Here is a 17333-nt window from a genome sequence, read left to right on the forward strand (position 1 = left end):
GGTATTTGTCAGCTAGTTTTGGGTGTACATGGATTGTAGGGGGTGCAAGTGGATCAAGTGGGTTTGCAGATGCTTAGATTGAACCTAGAAGAAATGGTGTATCTTACATGGATGTATGATTGAATAATCTCCACATGCTCTTTTTCGAATGTGTCCTAGTTAAAAACCACCACCTTGGAAGTGAGGTCAAGTTTGGTTGAACTCCAAAAGAGGAGTTTTCTCCAAGTACTCTCCAACGTAGGAGCAAAATGTTGCGAAGGAGAGACCCATGCCAACCTTGTAGTCCAAGTACCTAATAGAAATACCCTTTTGAATTGAAATCAGGCCCCCAATGTGGAGTGTTCTCATTGTTAATCAAAAAGTTATTGAATTTATTCCAAGTGATATGTGCACGTGCTCTATAGAACGAAATAATCCAAGGTTGCCTTGAAAGAAGTGAGATTTGTGGAGTGGCATTCAAAAAGCAGCAGTCATTAGCAAGTTCATAGCTTGGAAGTTTTTAGTCCAAAAATGTCAACCTAAGATTTAACAAGCTGAACAAAGTTCAAGTGGCTTACCTTGGAGATCCAAAATGACAAAGAAGACGAATGGGATGCGTAGCATGGAAAAGAGGCCGGGGAAGAGAGAGAGAGAGAGAGAGAGAGAGACTTAGCAAAACTAAAAACGAATGATGCTAACTAAAAGTGGACAACAAATTATCCGAAATTGTGAAAAATACACAAATCCCCTTTTGCGTTTGTAGTGCAAATCCGTCGCCAAGACTTGCACTACGGCACGCCAAAAAAGATGCTAATTACTTCAACCACAAGCAAATAAAGAAAAGGTGTTGGGTTGATCTAGAAATTTAAAATCTCTCCCCCTTGTCCCCTTTGATAACCTCCTAGCTGTGGGTTGATTTGTATAAATAAGATGCCTCTCTTGTCCAAGAATTTGAAAATCCAAATTGTAGACTGAACTTTAAATTTCATAATTTGATGTTTGATATTGGAATCTTTCATTTAGATTCGAAGAAGCTGCTTGCCAAACGACCATCCAACTTTCCTATTACTCTTAGAAGATGTCCTTCAAACGTAAGACTTTGAGCAAAGCTTCTAAAAGTCTTAGATTGCAGAAAGCAATCAGTTTGGTGGTTGTGTACAAAGAGCGGATGGCAAGGATCAAAGAAGTTTTGATCATGATCTCTTCTTATGTATGATCCAGAACTTCGTAGATGAAATAGGACTAGAACGGGGCTTTTTTCATCTTACTTGAAATTTGAGGGCTTGTAGGTGAGGAAACAAAATACATCATAATTCGTTGAAAAAACAAAGCTGTTAAGGCTAAAGAAGACATCAATTATTCCATGTAAGCATATAGTAGAACAAGTAGATGTGCTACCCTTGTTGCCAATAACATAGCTCTCAAAAAATTGCTCTATATTTGCTTTTGGAGAGGGAAGATGTTTGTAAAGTATGGCACGTTCTGCAAATGTTGAACAAACTGCTACTCTTGATGTTTCTGATGTTAATTTATGTTTTTTCTTCATGAAAAAAAAAAAAAGAACCTTACCTTCAAAACAAAGATAGAAACATGGCAATTGTTCCAAGGTCTATTGACGAGCTACCTGAATTTGAATTGGATGACATTTTGAACAAAATCTCACTAATTAAAAATAGTATACTATCAGGATGTGTTTTTCTCGAAGGTATAGTAATATAGTATATCATATATAATTTTATAAAGTTTCAAATCATTGTCGAATTTCAACTTTTATTATAAATTTTCTTTCAAATTTTGGCAAAATATTCTAGATCATTTTAAAACTTTCATTGTTCCCAAATATGTTGGAAACTAATAATAGCAAAAGCTACCTCTCTTTCCTATTTCACAATCTAAAAGGATATGAAATAGCCAACATTTAAAACTAAAAATACCAAAAACTGCCTCTTTTTTCTATCTCACAATCTAAAAAGACATGAAATAGCTAGTATTTATAAATTATACAAAGCATGAAATTCATCAAGGGTAATGAATGGTCTTCAAATACATTGTAAAGAAAGTTCTCCAAGTCAACTGAAAAAAATAGTTCGACAAGCTAATTATAGCCTTTCCTTTTACAACTTGACTTCCATAGTGCTTACCTCTCTTTTCTATTTCACAATCTAAAAAGACATGAAATAGACAACATTTAAAACTAATAATACCAAAAGCTACCTCTTTTTTCTATTTCACAATCCAAAAAGACATAAATTATTTAGCATTTATAAAGTATACAAAGCATAAAATTAGTGAAGGGTAATGAATATCCTTCAAATACATTGTAAAGAAAGTTCTCAAAGTCGAGTTCGAATAGTCCAAAAAGCTAATTATAGCCTTTCCTTTTACAACTTGACTTCCATAGTGCTAATGCTCTATCATATGGAAAGGTACTAACATCATAAGAAAAAGAGTACAATCTCAAGATCTTTTGTAAAGAAAGTTCTCAAAGTCGAGTTCGAATAGTCCAAAAAGCTAATTATAGCCTTTCCTTTTACAACTTGACTTCCATAGTGCTAATGCTCTATCATATGGAAAGATACTAACATCATAAGAACAAGAGCACAATCTCAAGCTAAGATCTAAGTTCTCATCCAGCTTATTGGGAAGCTTATTCTTGAAGTAACCTAGAGTATTGAAACACCTTTCATTCTCAACTGAGCCAAGAATAAATGTTTGACATAAATTTGCAAGCTTGAAGTACTCAGAATGTTATCTTGTAGGAATGTGCTACGGGACAGCTCACTCCAAAGCCGAACCATAGAACCTTGCATTTGAACATTTTCCATTGAATTGCTTTGCTGGTGCATGACTTCTCCAAAAAGGGAAGATTGTGAATAAAGCTTTTCAAAGTCCAATGGACCATTGTACTTTATATCATCCATGTCAATGTCCTTTCAAAAGTGTTTTTTGAGAGCATCCATATGAATTTTTAAACCTGCTTTGATACTTTCACAAGATCCATTGATCCAAAAATGTGGGAATATGATTGTAAATGCTTCCATTAAGTCATTTTGTGGGAACTTGCTTTTAATCTCATCTACCACTGCACTTGCAACTTCACTAAGGGCATTTTTCACTGCTTGTACTTTCTTTAAAAAAGCCTCTTTCTTTACATATTGCAGTCTTTTGTGCCTTTTCTTTTCTCTTTCCAACCTGAAAACCTAATTATTTGCACAAAGGCAAACATATCCTTCCTCATCACATGTTAAAAGAGAGGAATCCCCATCCAAGTCTATTAAAACTTTTCCAATCTTTGAACAATTCTTTGTCTTGAAAACTGGAGCTTGACTTTTTATCATATGCTGCTGTTATACTCAAATTAGTGAGTTTCATTGCTTTGACATATTCGTTGATATAAATATCCTTGGATTGATACATTTTAGTCAACATATTCATTTTGTCTAAAAGAGGACTAATTCCACGCAATCCCAATATCGAATCTATGTTGGTCAGTCTATGATGTAAAACATCTGCCTTTTCAACCTCTTCTACCTCCATATGCATTTAATAGACCAAAGTTTTGTATTCATCCCATAGTCTGTTCATTGGTTGAACCAAGAAAATCCAGCTAGTATCCCTTTTCAACCTCTTCTGCCTCCATATGCATTAAATAGACCAAAGTTTTGTATTCATCCCATAGTCTCTTCACGGGTTGAACCAAAGAATTCCATCTAGTATCCACGTTCTTCAAAATCTTTCTCCCTTTTGTACCCACTACTTCTGCAATAACTCGAAATTGATTATATCTTTTAGACTGTCTTTCAAGTGTAGTAGTGCTCAATGCGTCATGCTGCTATTGTTGATTAGTGCATCTATTGCAATCTTTTGCACCTTCTACTACAAAATGGTGCTTGGTCTAGGACTCCATCGCTTCTGAGTAGATTGGCACTTCAGTGACTGTACTTGGAACTATGTTAGCCTGACTCAAGTTTTAACATCTCACCTCGGCTACCCTTAACCATGTCCTCACAGACTGGTAAGAGCCGGCCGTTGCTTGAATGTGAAGGTGCTTGGGTTGAAGCCGTGCAAATGCCGTTAAAGATGGTGTCTTCGCCTAAGTGGTGGATCGCGGTGAGCTTGCTTATTGGAAGCACCAACTTCATCTGTCAAGGCTTGAGGAGGAGAGGTTGGGTGCTCAGCTTCAAAACTCCGTTGTCCTTTAGGGAGGCCATGAATACGAAGACCTGATGTTGGCGGGGGGCCACTCAAGTTTGATGAGCCAATCTATTGCCCATATTTCAACCCCACTAGATCTCCATGTGGCTAGGTGATGCCCAATGCCATCTCAAAATTTGTAGTATATTGATGGGGACCAGGGTCACCCTCTCCTACCACTTAGTAAGCGGATCCTTACATAAGTCACATACATTGTTGCACATCGCCCCCGCTCCTTCTGTAATGTGGCTACTAAGGAGTTTTTCGAGCTATCGCAAATTTTTGGAGTAATAGGTAGGGAGATCGGGAATTGTAGGCTTGGGCAATCACTTTTTTAAGGCCACAAGGATACTCTCCTTTGAATGTTCCAACCACACCAATCAATGCCGTATCGACTGCTACCTTTGTCCATATAATCCTCTAGCATTAACTTATGACGACAAGTATCACCATCAGAAGTGTGACCAATTATAGGTCCTATGACATGCTTTAATTTTACATTCCACAACCTCTCTACAAGATCCCATTGCTTCCCAATGAACTTTGCCGTAAAGCAATTGCAAGTATAATGCACAACAAGAGCTAGCCATGGAAGGCATTCATGAAGAGGATTGGCGATGAGGACTCTAGCATAATGCCCTATGACATTTCTAAAAAGCATTTACAATTTTATCATAACCATGTGATCCTTGACCCACGTAGATAACATTGTGAGATACACATTAATGATCCTCCTTTTGCACCATAGAATCCTATTAGAGTGTCTCTTTTGCATTCCACCTATAAATAAAAATTTAAAAATAATGCTGGGTAAATTATACTTTTGACAAAAGAAAAGTAAGGTTACTAATACCTAGTTCATCTCTTGATTGTGGTTTCATCCTCAACTTTGACAAAAGGTACTTTGGAACTAAATCCATATTTTATTTTTGCATCAGTGTAGATATGTTCGATTGCAACGAATATATATTCATTATCTCCAGGTATGAATTGAGTTGCCTTTCTACCCTCATGCTTCGTAGTAGATATAGATGGGCCTCCAAGATTGATGCTCAAGAGATCATGTAGGTGTGGACCTCCCCAGAGCTTTATGGTTTCATATATGGTTTTTGTACTCACGGTATTTGTATCCTTGCTTTGACCTTAAGATGTTTCTTGACACCTCTTGAAAAAAATCCCTTAAAGCTTATTTGCCTCCAAACATTCCTTCTTTATGGGCTTTAATAATATTATTGCAAAAGCAGTGAACATTTTGATAAGTACCTCACCGCTTGGTTCATTGCAGGCCTAAGGAAGAAAATCCGCAAAGACATGAAAAAGATCAGCAACAGCAGTTACAAAACATTTAGTGCTGCTCATGTGGCAGCCATTAACATCGAGGATGGCATGATAGACTCTAACACCAGTAGTGATGATGGAAGAGCCAATGCGCATGATAAGCACTCTAAAAAGAAAAAAGTCAAGTCCACTGCAGAAACATCTAGTGAAGATCACCTAGAGGCCATGACCATGACCATGAAGTTCCGAGAGGCCATGACCATGAAGATCACCTAGAGGCCATGACCATGAAGCTCCGAGAAGAAATGATGCATGCCATGGAACAAAAGCTTCACATGTCTCAGCCGGCCCCTTAGACTTATCCATAGTGAGAAAATGTATGGTGTCCACACTGCATGGCCAATCATATAGCAAATGAATGCCCGGTCCTAAGAGCCAGGATCAATGCACACGACAATCCATTGCCAAGGTTGCGGTGCCACATCTACGTAGCTGGTGGGCATGATGAAAATAGTTGCATCTTCAACATGCGCAACAACCCGCCTCGACCTCAACAATACCAACCGACACCCATCCCAATGTACAAGCAACCAACACTTGCACAAGCACCCCCAGCTCTGAGATTAAATAATCTTCCCATCACGACCCAAGTCCCGCAATTACTTAGAAATCCAAATCCATGACCATACCCAAGAGCACCAAATCTAGCCCCTCCGATAGTTCCAATACAACAACTTCAAGCCGAGAAAAGGAATTCGCAATTCGAGCATGAAGCTAAGTACCCAATGTACTATGTGGAAGGAGCAGAAGGTTTAATACTCGTCTGTGCGAATCAAGTTCGGCCCAACACATAGCGAGTACCACTAAAGTGCTACGATTGTGGAGAGAATCACCGAATCGCAGAATGCCCTCATCGTGGTAGCCTTGCTACTTTCCAACGATTCTGCAGAGATTGTGGCATCGGCCATGCTTGTATGGATTGTCCCATGGAAAATAAGATCCTACAACAAAATGGGGCTAAGCCTGACATCCAAATCGGCATTATTGGGGTGGACCATCAAAGTCTAGGGCCCACAAGCATAGTAAACTTTGAATATAATTACACACCAGCAAAAAGAGGCAACAAAGGAACCGACTATTCCAATTCAATCAAGAAGACCTCTCCAAAAGAAAGCACAAGTGCCTATATCTCCGTCAAGCAATGAGCAGCCAAGCACATCAACATCAGCTCCAGATCATAACATAAAAGAAGTTCCAAACCCTAATGCAGAAGTGGAAAAGACTCGATTTCTGGCACTTCAACAATGGGTACAAAAAGAACAAGTTCACTTCAAGATTAAGAAGCAAGCACAAGATCCAATCCTTGACTTAGCCCCACCAAGTATTGGCATTGTACTCGAGCCTCTGTGCTAGGAACTAGATTCACAACATAATGTACCGCCACACCAACTTGAAGTCGCTGCACTCTATAGCATTCTAAGTTGCCCTATGTCCATTTCAATAGGAATCCTTTAACAGAATTATCCCAATATTTGGGAGAGTTTCAAAGGATGGATTGAATTAGTGGATCCCCCTCCACCTATGGAAGACATAGAAGATATCCCTCTACGGATGGGTGAGCGAGATGACATACGCAACATCACTGTGCCTTTGATCCATAAAGCATATGATGAAGTCCAAGCCATAGTGGATGGTGGAGCAGGTGTGAATGTTCTATCCAAGAATCTCTATGATGAATGAAGTCTCCCACCAATGCAAAAGGCTAATTTCAACATACGCCTTGCAGATGAATCACGAGCAAAGCCCTTGGGAATAGTGAATGGAGTGTTCACAAAAGTCACAGGAGTTTGCTTTACTCTTCAATTCACAATCTTGGATCTCCTCAAGAAATCTTATCAAATCTTGCTTGGACGCACTTGGTTGCATGAAGCATTAATCCTCCATGATTGGGGAACTGATAGATTGATAATCCAAAATTGCAACACCGCAGTGAGAATCAATGTGGGGACATGAGTAAAACCAATTGTGCCTAGAGTGTTGGATGAAACCTCTTCATCGACGATCTCAAGAAAATCAGCCTCCCTGCAACAACATGCCTTAGCGGGAGATACACAAAGCAATGTCAACAATTGGATCCAAGCATTGGTGACGATTGACACTACCATACATTGGATCCCATCTTCTCGCAAATTGAAGCCAAGGTCCAGTCTACCCCCCTAGATGGTGGCTCTTGCTTCCCATCTAGAGTATTTATAATTGTAATTCCAAAAAGCAAAGAGCCAATAATAGTACATCCAAAAGCATCAATTGTCCATAATCAGATGGATTGATCAACATAGCTCCATGAGCTTAAAATATCACAAGGCTTAATATGCTCTCATCCATAATTAATTAAAATAAATTAGCCCACGGCTTAAAATTCATTACTTTACAATATGGCCCATGGCCTTTGACAGCCATTGGATACTTCGATCGATCCAAATTACCTTCACCATCTTCGTTCCTCATTATCCAACTCATCATCTGTACTCAAGCTGCCAGTTGTGTTAGTTATTACAATCAATTGATGATTCATCACACCAGCTAATCCCAACACAATTGTATGCTTGATATACAGACATCAAAATACACACCTTGCGACCAATTGCTATAACACTAGTAACACTAGCGACATTAGTATTAACATGGAATCACCCATAATACTAACTATCCAGCTTGGAAAAAACACAGGTAGTTAGGCATCCCCAACTAAACCCCACAAAGCATCCACTAGGACCCCGCCGCGTCCGGTGTGCTCCTATGGAATAATTTGCCATAGTCACACTTGACTACAATAGAATAATTTTCATAGCAAGAAATATCAGAAATACAATTATGTAACACTCACACATGAAGAACCAATCAATCCAAAAGTGCCATTCTTTATGGTTGACCTTGAATGGAATAGTGAACCTAAAGATCCATTCCAATAAGGACTTAGGTTTTCCTTAGGACCTTGAAACAGGGGCTGAAAATGTGCAGTTAGGATTTAATGGCTATAACCAAGTGCAAATTGCTCCTGCTGATGACCAATAAAAAATAACATTTGCTACAGAATGGGGTATATTTGCCTCTAGAGTCATGCCATTCGGCCTTTGTAATGCCCCGACCACATTCCAGAGAATCATGTTCACCGCTTTCGAGTCATTTTTGAATTAGTTCCTATAGGTGTTCATGGATGATTTGTGCATCCATTCAAATAATAATGACCACTTAAAATGTCTTGAAGTAGTTTTAATCGAATGTAGGGAGTGACAGTTCATGGTTACCCACGGACTTGTTTTGGGACATATCATTTCTCAACATGGGAGTGCAACTGACATGGACAAAATCAAAATCATCATGGAATTGTCTCCTCCTAAAAATTCCACAAGTGTATAGGTCTTTATGGGACATGCTAGCTACTATAGAAGATTTATCTTGTGGTATGCCATGGACCACTTTACAAATTATTGGTGGAATTCTTATGGACAAAAGAGTGCGACCAAGCCTTTGACCTTTTAAAGTGGCACATAATCACAGAACTCATTCTTATATCTCCCAATTGGGATATTGATTTTCATGTTCATATTGATGGATCCAAGTATGCAATTGGGAGTGTGCTTTTCCAATCTAGTGAACATCAGAAAGACTACCCATTCTACTTTGCCAGCCGACAACTCAATGATGCAGAGATCAACTATATCACCACAGAAAGAGAAGCCTTGGCAATGGTGTATAGTGTTAAGTAATTTTGACACTATTTTTGGCAATTAATTTTTGTCTTCTACACTTATCATCAAGCATTACTTTATCTAGTGAACCGTCCGTGTTGATAGGAGGAATAACCATGTGGCTCCTCTTGCTTCAAGAATTCAATTTCAAAATAGTGGTTCGCAAGGTTGCCCAACACTACATTGCCGATCGCACGTCTCGTGTCAAGACGGGAGAAGAATCCACTGGAGTAGAAGATGACTTGCCAAATGCCACACTATTTCAAATAGATGCTGTTCCAGATTGGTGTGCAGATATCATTGGATACTTAATGGCAAGAAGACCACCCCCTGAAATGAAAGTAGTGGATGTCAAAAAACTAATTTTAAAAGTTGCACCCTATCATCTCATTGCAGAGGACAACTATACAAGATGGACAAGGACCGGGTTTTAAGGAGATGTGTAATGCCACATGAGATCATGCCAATCCTCAATGAAGTCCATGAAGGCATTGTAGGAGGATACTTCCAAGGGGAAGCAATAGCAAGAAAAGTTCTTCTCGCAGGCTACTGGTGGACAACACTTTGGGCAGATGCCTATGAATATGTCAAAAGCTATAATGTATGCCAACGAACTAATAAACCACAACACAACACCTTCAATCCCCTAATAATAGTCATTGCACAAAAGCCATTTGAAAAATGGGAGATTGATTTTATGGGTCCCATCCATCCAGTGGCAAAGGGAACATAGGCATGCTACATCATTGTGACCACTGATTACTTTACCAAATAGCCTGAAGCTAAATCAGTCAGATTGACAGATGCCAGAAGCACATCAAGATTCTTATATGAGAATGTGATCACCCGATTTGGATGTCCCATTGAAAATGTGTCGGATAGAGGCACACATTTCATCAATGAGGTTATCCAAGAACTCTTGTCTCGCTTTATGGTAATCCATAGAAAAAGCACACCCTACTACCCCAAGGGAATGGACAGGCCGAATCCACCACCAATAAAATATTATGCATTATCCTTACCAAGGTAGTAGACCCAAAGCGTTTTGATTGGGCAGAGAAACTAAATGCAGTGTTATGGGCATGCTGAACGACACTCAAGGTCAGTACAGGGAATACACATTTTCAATTGGTGTAAAGCTGTGGTCCCACTAGAATGTGTAATACCAAGCCTATGCATAGTAGTACAGTAACACATGGGAGATTATGCATTCTTGAAAGAAAGACTGTATCAATTGGAAAAACATACAGAGACTAGATTAGTCGCTTACCATGCCATGACAATAGAAAAACGTAGAAGAAAGGCATGGTTTGATAAACCTTAAAGCCAAAGACATCAAGAAAGGTGACCTGGTTTTGCTATACAATGCCAAAGTCCACAAGGGAAAACTCAAATATCTAGGTCAAGGATCTTATAGAGTTAAGAAATTGAATCCCATCGGAGCTGTGTTGCTAGAAACATTGGATGGAGTCCAATTCAACACAACCATAAACGTGAGCCGTCTAAAGCGCTACTACATCAACACACAAACCATCCCCGATAATAATGAAGATTTAGGAACCCTAAGTCTTCCTTAGGTAGTATTAGATTGTATCACGAGCACTCACTCACATATATACATCTTCGCACATATAGGTAGCATCAACCAATTTCAACCTAGGGCTCAAAAGTGATGCATGAATCCTAGGTGCAATATGAAATCCCAGAAAAAAAAAAAAAGTTAGTCCCTACCTAGTTATTAGGTCATGTGCACTCACACACTTTTTCTTAGACACATAGTAGATTGTGTGAATAATTGTGCCACACACTTTCATTCCACTCTCAAAGCATGTGCTAAAATAACATCTTTCACACTACACATACACAACTTTCATTCCTGCATACCAACTGATTTAATGATCAATGGTACACCATATCAAAATGGATGCAAGTTCAAAAACAATGCTACCACTAAAGAGGATGCGAAGAAAGAGCCCACCACCTCAACCACGAGACCCCCTCTAGAGTTCGCAGCCATCTACCTCCTCTCAACTAAGGTGACCACATGCATTTGTGGTTTAGAGTGATAACTTTGATGAGGATTCTATGCATGACATGGAGACATAAGAAGTACAAATGCCACCCCAATCACCACCGGCCTACACAACCATTGATGAGGATCAGTCCTTGGAGCTTGTGTGGCCACCTACATCAATTTATGCACTTTCCAATGCAACAAAAGCTTTCTTAGAGCAAAGGGGTCTTGGCAGTTTGTTTGAGTGCCTAAAATCCTTAGAGGACAGTCCTACAATGATCACGTACATCATGGAATTTCTCCATTCTTACCACTCCAACGATGCACAAGTTGGCAAGTACAACACCATCACTATAAATCAGAGTCAACTCAGTATTATACTTGATTATACAGTGATTTAGAGGACCTTCTCACTCCCAACTCAAGGTGCAAAATATCCCACAAGGCTTAATGATGCTAATTCCTTGAAATATAGCCTCTTCTTACCAAGAGCACAAAGTTCTATAGGGATGGGATATTACTTCGCACCATCATCAACCCTCTTCTCAAGGAAGGAGCAACATTCCTATCAACAATCCTGGGAGTCAAGTGTGGCAAAAATTGCTCTCTCTCACTCCACACATTTGTTTTGCCGAGTAGGTAGCTAAAGCAAGACTACCAGTGAAGTCATTCCTCAACAAGCACACGTCGCCTTGCAAATGAAAAAGCTTAAGAATGCATATACATCCATCGACCATAAGTATAAGGAAAAAATGGATGAGATGCAATTCCAAAAGATAGCTATCTCAAAGCTTGAACTCCAATTACTAGTGCAAAACAGTGAGGCAATGGAAGACACCACAAATGAAGTCCCACTATAGTGCATGACGCTGGTATATTAAGAGCTTGTGGCCACTCTACAAGCGGAGGATCATCTAAAAGCACGAGTGCTTATCCAATGGAAACAACTCCAACTCAAGATCATATTCACTAATCCGAACATCAAATGGGAACGTTCCATAGGGACAAAAGCTTTGCGCAAAATTTGCTAAGACTTTTGTCCAAAGATGAAAGAAATATATCCTACTTGTCTACACATGCCCGGGTTTATTACACTCAGGACATATGCTTTCGTCACATATGTATGCCGCCTCATGGGCAGTCCTCCTCTTAGGGTCATTGGTAGTTTGTTGCCATTGCTACAAAAGCCAACAATATTATCTATAGGGCATGACATAACCAACATCCCACCGTTGCAGCAGCTGATGGTCCCATCGCACCAACAAAAAGAAGTGTTGGAGGATGACATGGCCTATCTGACATCTAACTTCCCATATCTAACCACTCTCTATGCCAATCTCTTAACCTCACTTATCCTTGCTGCTACCACCCTCTTAACCTTCCCTGAGCTCCAGCCTAATATCTACTCCCTTCATTGTTTCTTTGCTCATGCCTCTCATCACTTTCAACTAACCCAACACTCACAAACTTACTAGCCCCTCAGACCTAACTTCTTCCCTTCCCTTGCTAATCCTACCCTCGAGGATCACCAAGCTGCTCAAACCATTTGCCCAGCTCTTCCCTCACTTCCCTCTAATTTTTCTCCCACAACTAATACTCTTCCATATTACTCTCCCATGTCCCCAGATTCTCTCCCTGCCCTGCCATCATCTCCGACACTTGTGCCAAATATCTCTGTTCGAATAAATGCTGAATACAGGCTTCTTGAAAACAGAGAAGAAATTGTATGGTGCTAAGGCTTTGTAGAAGGATCGACTAGCCCGCCACAAGTTTCAGAGTCACTAGGTTACGTGCATGGCATACCAAGTCCGTGATCACAATAAGCCATAAATCGAGGACATGTAATAAAATAGATTCGAGGATATGTTGTCTCTGTGCCAACATAGATTTAGGTAGCATAGAATGTGTGTGTAGAGTAGCGGCAAAGCTCTACTTGTACTTGCATAAGACTAGAAATGATCTCTCTTAGGAATTCTTAACATGCATCTTCAACATGCAAGTCCTACATGCAACTTCTACATGCAACTTCTACATACGATTTCTACATGCAACATGCAACTTCTATATGCGCATCCTAGATGCAAGTTCTACATGTAGAGAGAGAATGTCTTACAATACCTACATGCAGAGAGAGAAGCTCTCCAACTTGTATAAATACCCCATAATGGAATGAAGCCCATACTCTTTGGGGCATTGTGTTGAGTTTTACTTTGGTATTCTAAGCAATTGTTTCCAAGTGTCCATGCTTCCTTGCACTCCATGTTCAAAAGCATGTCCTAACCTTGCAACTCCTCCACCCCTCTCCTCCAACCTTGCAACCTCTCCTCCTCCCTTCTCCTCCCTTCTCCTCCCTCTCCTCTCTCCTCCCTCTCCTCCTCTCTCCTCCCTTCTCCTCCCTCTCCTCCTCCCTCTTCCTCTCTCTCCTCCTCTCCCATGCTCTTACACCCTCTTCCTCTCCCACTCCTATGCTCCCCCTAAACCCTTAGTCTCTCAACCCTTGACCTTCATGATCTATGAGGAAGAGGAGTTCTCTTCCATGTACTTTATCCTGAACCTTGGATCCTCCTTCTAACCCTTAAAATCCATCCAAAACCTTGGAACCTCTTCTGAACCCTGAACCTCTCTCTAACTCTTAAACTCTTTCTAAACCTTTTAACCCCCAATGGAGGTGACAGCCTTCATTATCCCAACCATGATGATGCACGTTCCTTTCACACATGCATGCACTATGCTTGCTTACCACACTTAAGCCTATGTCTCTTATTGGAATACGACTCGAATACGACTCGAGGTCCTAAGCTACACTTATATTAAAACCGACAACACCAATATATCTGTAGGTGACAAAAAGCCTCGGAACCCTGCGTACTGAGAATACCCTTCTCTTATTGCGGAAGAGCCAATAAAGATCCATGTCGCATCTGTTTAGCAATAATTTGAATCTTGCTTTCTATTCCAAATTGTATATGTGGAGCCAGCCTTCCACATATGTTGAAATGTATCTCTACTCATTCAAAGATGCTTCTTAAACATGCTTGCAGGATAGGAGCCAAGCAAATAGTCCTCCATAAAATTTTGTGGCCTTGGAAAAGTGCAACAGACATGTTTGTAGTGCCTCTTGCGATGATTTATTGTCTTCTTGCACTTTGGTGCGTGACCAATGATGCACTGCAGCATATGCAACCAAACCTGTAACATGGACTCCTCATGTAGGTAGACTTCGTGTCCATCAGTGCTGCCATGGCAACATAGCACAGACACGCATATTGCAATGCAATTTCCCTCGAGATGGCCATGAGAATTTGCATCAAGTAAGCACCAATCATGAAGCAAACAAAGTTGTCATGTAAACCAACTATGTAACAAAGCTGTTACACTCACACTTGTGATACATGAGGTGGCAAAGGAGTTGGGCCAAGTTATCTTCGCCCCCCCACCCTGAGCAGTTGAAGCGAATCCTACCCCCAAAGTCTGTATTCTGTGGGACATCTCTCAAAAACCCCCGGAGGTCATGGAACTGGATACAGGAGACTTCGAACCTATCCGCATTCGAGTTTGCTTCAGTCTGTTCCCTAATGCATGCTTTGCATGCAGGGAGATTGGTCACTTTATGAGGCAAGGCCAAGGCCCCCCAGCATCCCAAGATTAGAAAGCTGCTCCGTTGGGAGAATCATCTTCAACTAACCATCTTGTGTTGCCACAGAGGCTCGGCTTCTCTGATGAAGACATTCCTAGCTTCAGCAAGAAAAACCCGTAGAAAGAGAACCACCTTGGCAAAGGAAATGGGAAGAAGGGCAAGTCGAGTAGGATGAACATGTTCGAAGTTCTGGGTGGCCCCAACCTTCCTGTTAACGATGCTAGTTAAACTTCTATCTTGGAATGTACATGGTCTTGGCCTCAAAGCCAAGAGATGGGTCCTTGCCGAGAGGATTCACCATTGGAAAGCCAATGTTGTCTGCCTTTAGGAATTGAAATTGGGAGAGGAAGACACTTTTTTCTTAGCTTCATTATTTAAGGAGTTTGATGATTTTACTACTTGCAGGAAATAAGGTTCAGGAGGCTCACAGCCATCCTCTCTTGCAAGGAGCTCAAAGCCTCGAAGAGCATTGAGCATAAGGAGGGGTCTACAGTGGGGGTTAGCATCGATGTGGACGGTGAACCCCTCCCTGTGATCTCTACTTACATCCCAATTGACGCCGGTGAGGTGAACCAATTCTGGGAATGGATCAGCGACTAGGACTTCAATGCGAGACTAGTTCTAGTCGTGACTTCAACCACTCTGAAACAAGGAGCAACGCTTGGCAACATGGTCTAGTTGAAGCAAGGCAGCTTGGGTTGCTGGATAGCAAACCCACTTGGTTAAGAAGACGGGGCTCCAATCTATAGGTCGAGACTCGTCTATCTCTGGAATCAAGTCAGCGGCAAGAGCCAATCCATTTTCTTGAAATCTTTCTTTGCATCTATGTTTATGATTTCTTGGTTATAGATGAGGACTCCCTTCTCTTATAGGATCTGATGTTGTTGTCAGCCTCTCCGATTCTTGGTCGTAAGGGCGTTCTAGCTTTTAGGTGCTGTCTCAATGGCATATTTGGTTTGCTCACTTCTGTGTCTCTCAACTACCTGCCAACGTTCTACTTATTTTCCACGCCATCATGTTGCCGTCCATTGTCGCTACTTTTCTCCCTCTTAGAGATATTTCTACGTCATCCCCACAGTTCAATTGTTCTTTATTCTGTCCTCAGTTTATCATTCATGAGCGAATCCCTTGCTACTATCTCATGCGAGACAGAGTTGATGTTGTGTTGGGTTTGAAGAAGGGAATAGGAGAACCATTGGAGTCCAAACACCGAGGATCAAGCAACTCCAACAGTTGTCCATCGAAACATGCAAACCATGTAAAACGATGCATTCCTTAATGCACTTGTGAGCCATTGTGTGTGGGGGGGGATCAGAGAGACACTCACATTATGTGTGTGGGGGATCAGAGTGGGAAGGAGGGACAGGGGGGAGAGAGATTTTGGTTATGGTAGAATTCCCAAAGAGCTTTACTTACCTCTTTCCCAAGTAGCCTATTCTTTCAACCTATTAAGAAAAGCTAGGGAAGAAGCCAACCTCCCTCTCGAAAATCTTGCGAGTGGATGAATATGTATTCCATTCACATTGGTATTCTAATCTCCCCTTGGCGAGGATGACAACTTGCCATTGTAAGTACCCTTGATGTTCTCTGTTCCTCGGCCATAGATTCTGGATGCTGGTTCTGCGTTACACTTCTTCCCTGATTGATGGTCGTCGACATGTCATCCTAATAAATCAGTGAAGGTTCTTTTCGATAATATCTATGATAGGGTCAAAGTTGCACAAATCCATGTGGCATGCACTGTTTGGAAGCGTGGAATGCTTTGTCTTTTTCAAATGTGTGAGCAATGCTGATGCCCAAGACTCTACACAACTAGCCTCTTCATCTATGTCCGCATTTCCATCCTCTGACCTAGAAACAACACTTGCCTCTGTGTGCAAATCGATGACCCCTTTTCTTGAACGCTTGGGGGTTCCTTGCAGGTTCTTTTCGATAATTTCTGTGATAGGGTCGAAGTTGCACAAATCCATGTGGCATGCACTGTTTGGAAGCGTGGGATGCTTTGTCTTTTTCAAATGTGTAAGCAATGCTGATGCCCAAGACTCTACACAACTAGCCTCCTCATCTATGTATGCATTTCCATCCTCCGACCTAGAAACAACACTTGCCTCTGCGTGTAGATTGATGCCCCCTTTTCTCGAACACTTGGGGGTTCCTTGTAGGGATTCAAATTGATCCTCTACTACTGATAGCTTGTTCATAGTCTTGGCATAGTTGTTTGGCTGCTTGTAGTTCTCTTTGCCAGTGCCTCCTTCAATAGCTTTGTCTCTTCTTCCAACATTTGTTCTTTCAGCATTTCAATTTCTTTCCCATCCTGAATCTCTTGTTAAAACCACCAATTACATTGGAACACAAAAAAAAGACATTGCATTTCCATCAGGCAGGCCCATTGAATGTAGTTCACCTTGTTGTAAATTGAATAGAATCAAAAGACAGCTTATTTCTTCAATTGCAACCTTGCCTCCTTTTTCCTTGCCCA

This window comes from Dipteris shenzhenensis, chromosome 6, assembly GCF_047967505.1.
Source record: "Dipteris shenzhenensis isolate YYH24624 ecotype China chromosome 6, Dip_SZ_1.0, whole genome shotgun sequence".
In the NCBI taxonomy this organism is placed as follows: domain Eukaryota; kingdom Viridiplantae; phylum Streptophyta; class Polypodiopsida; order Gleicheniales; family Dipteridaceae; genus Dipteris; species Dipteris shenzhenensis.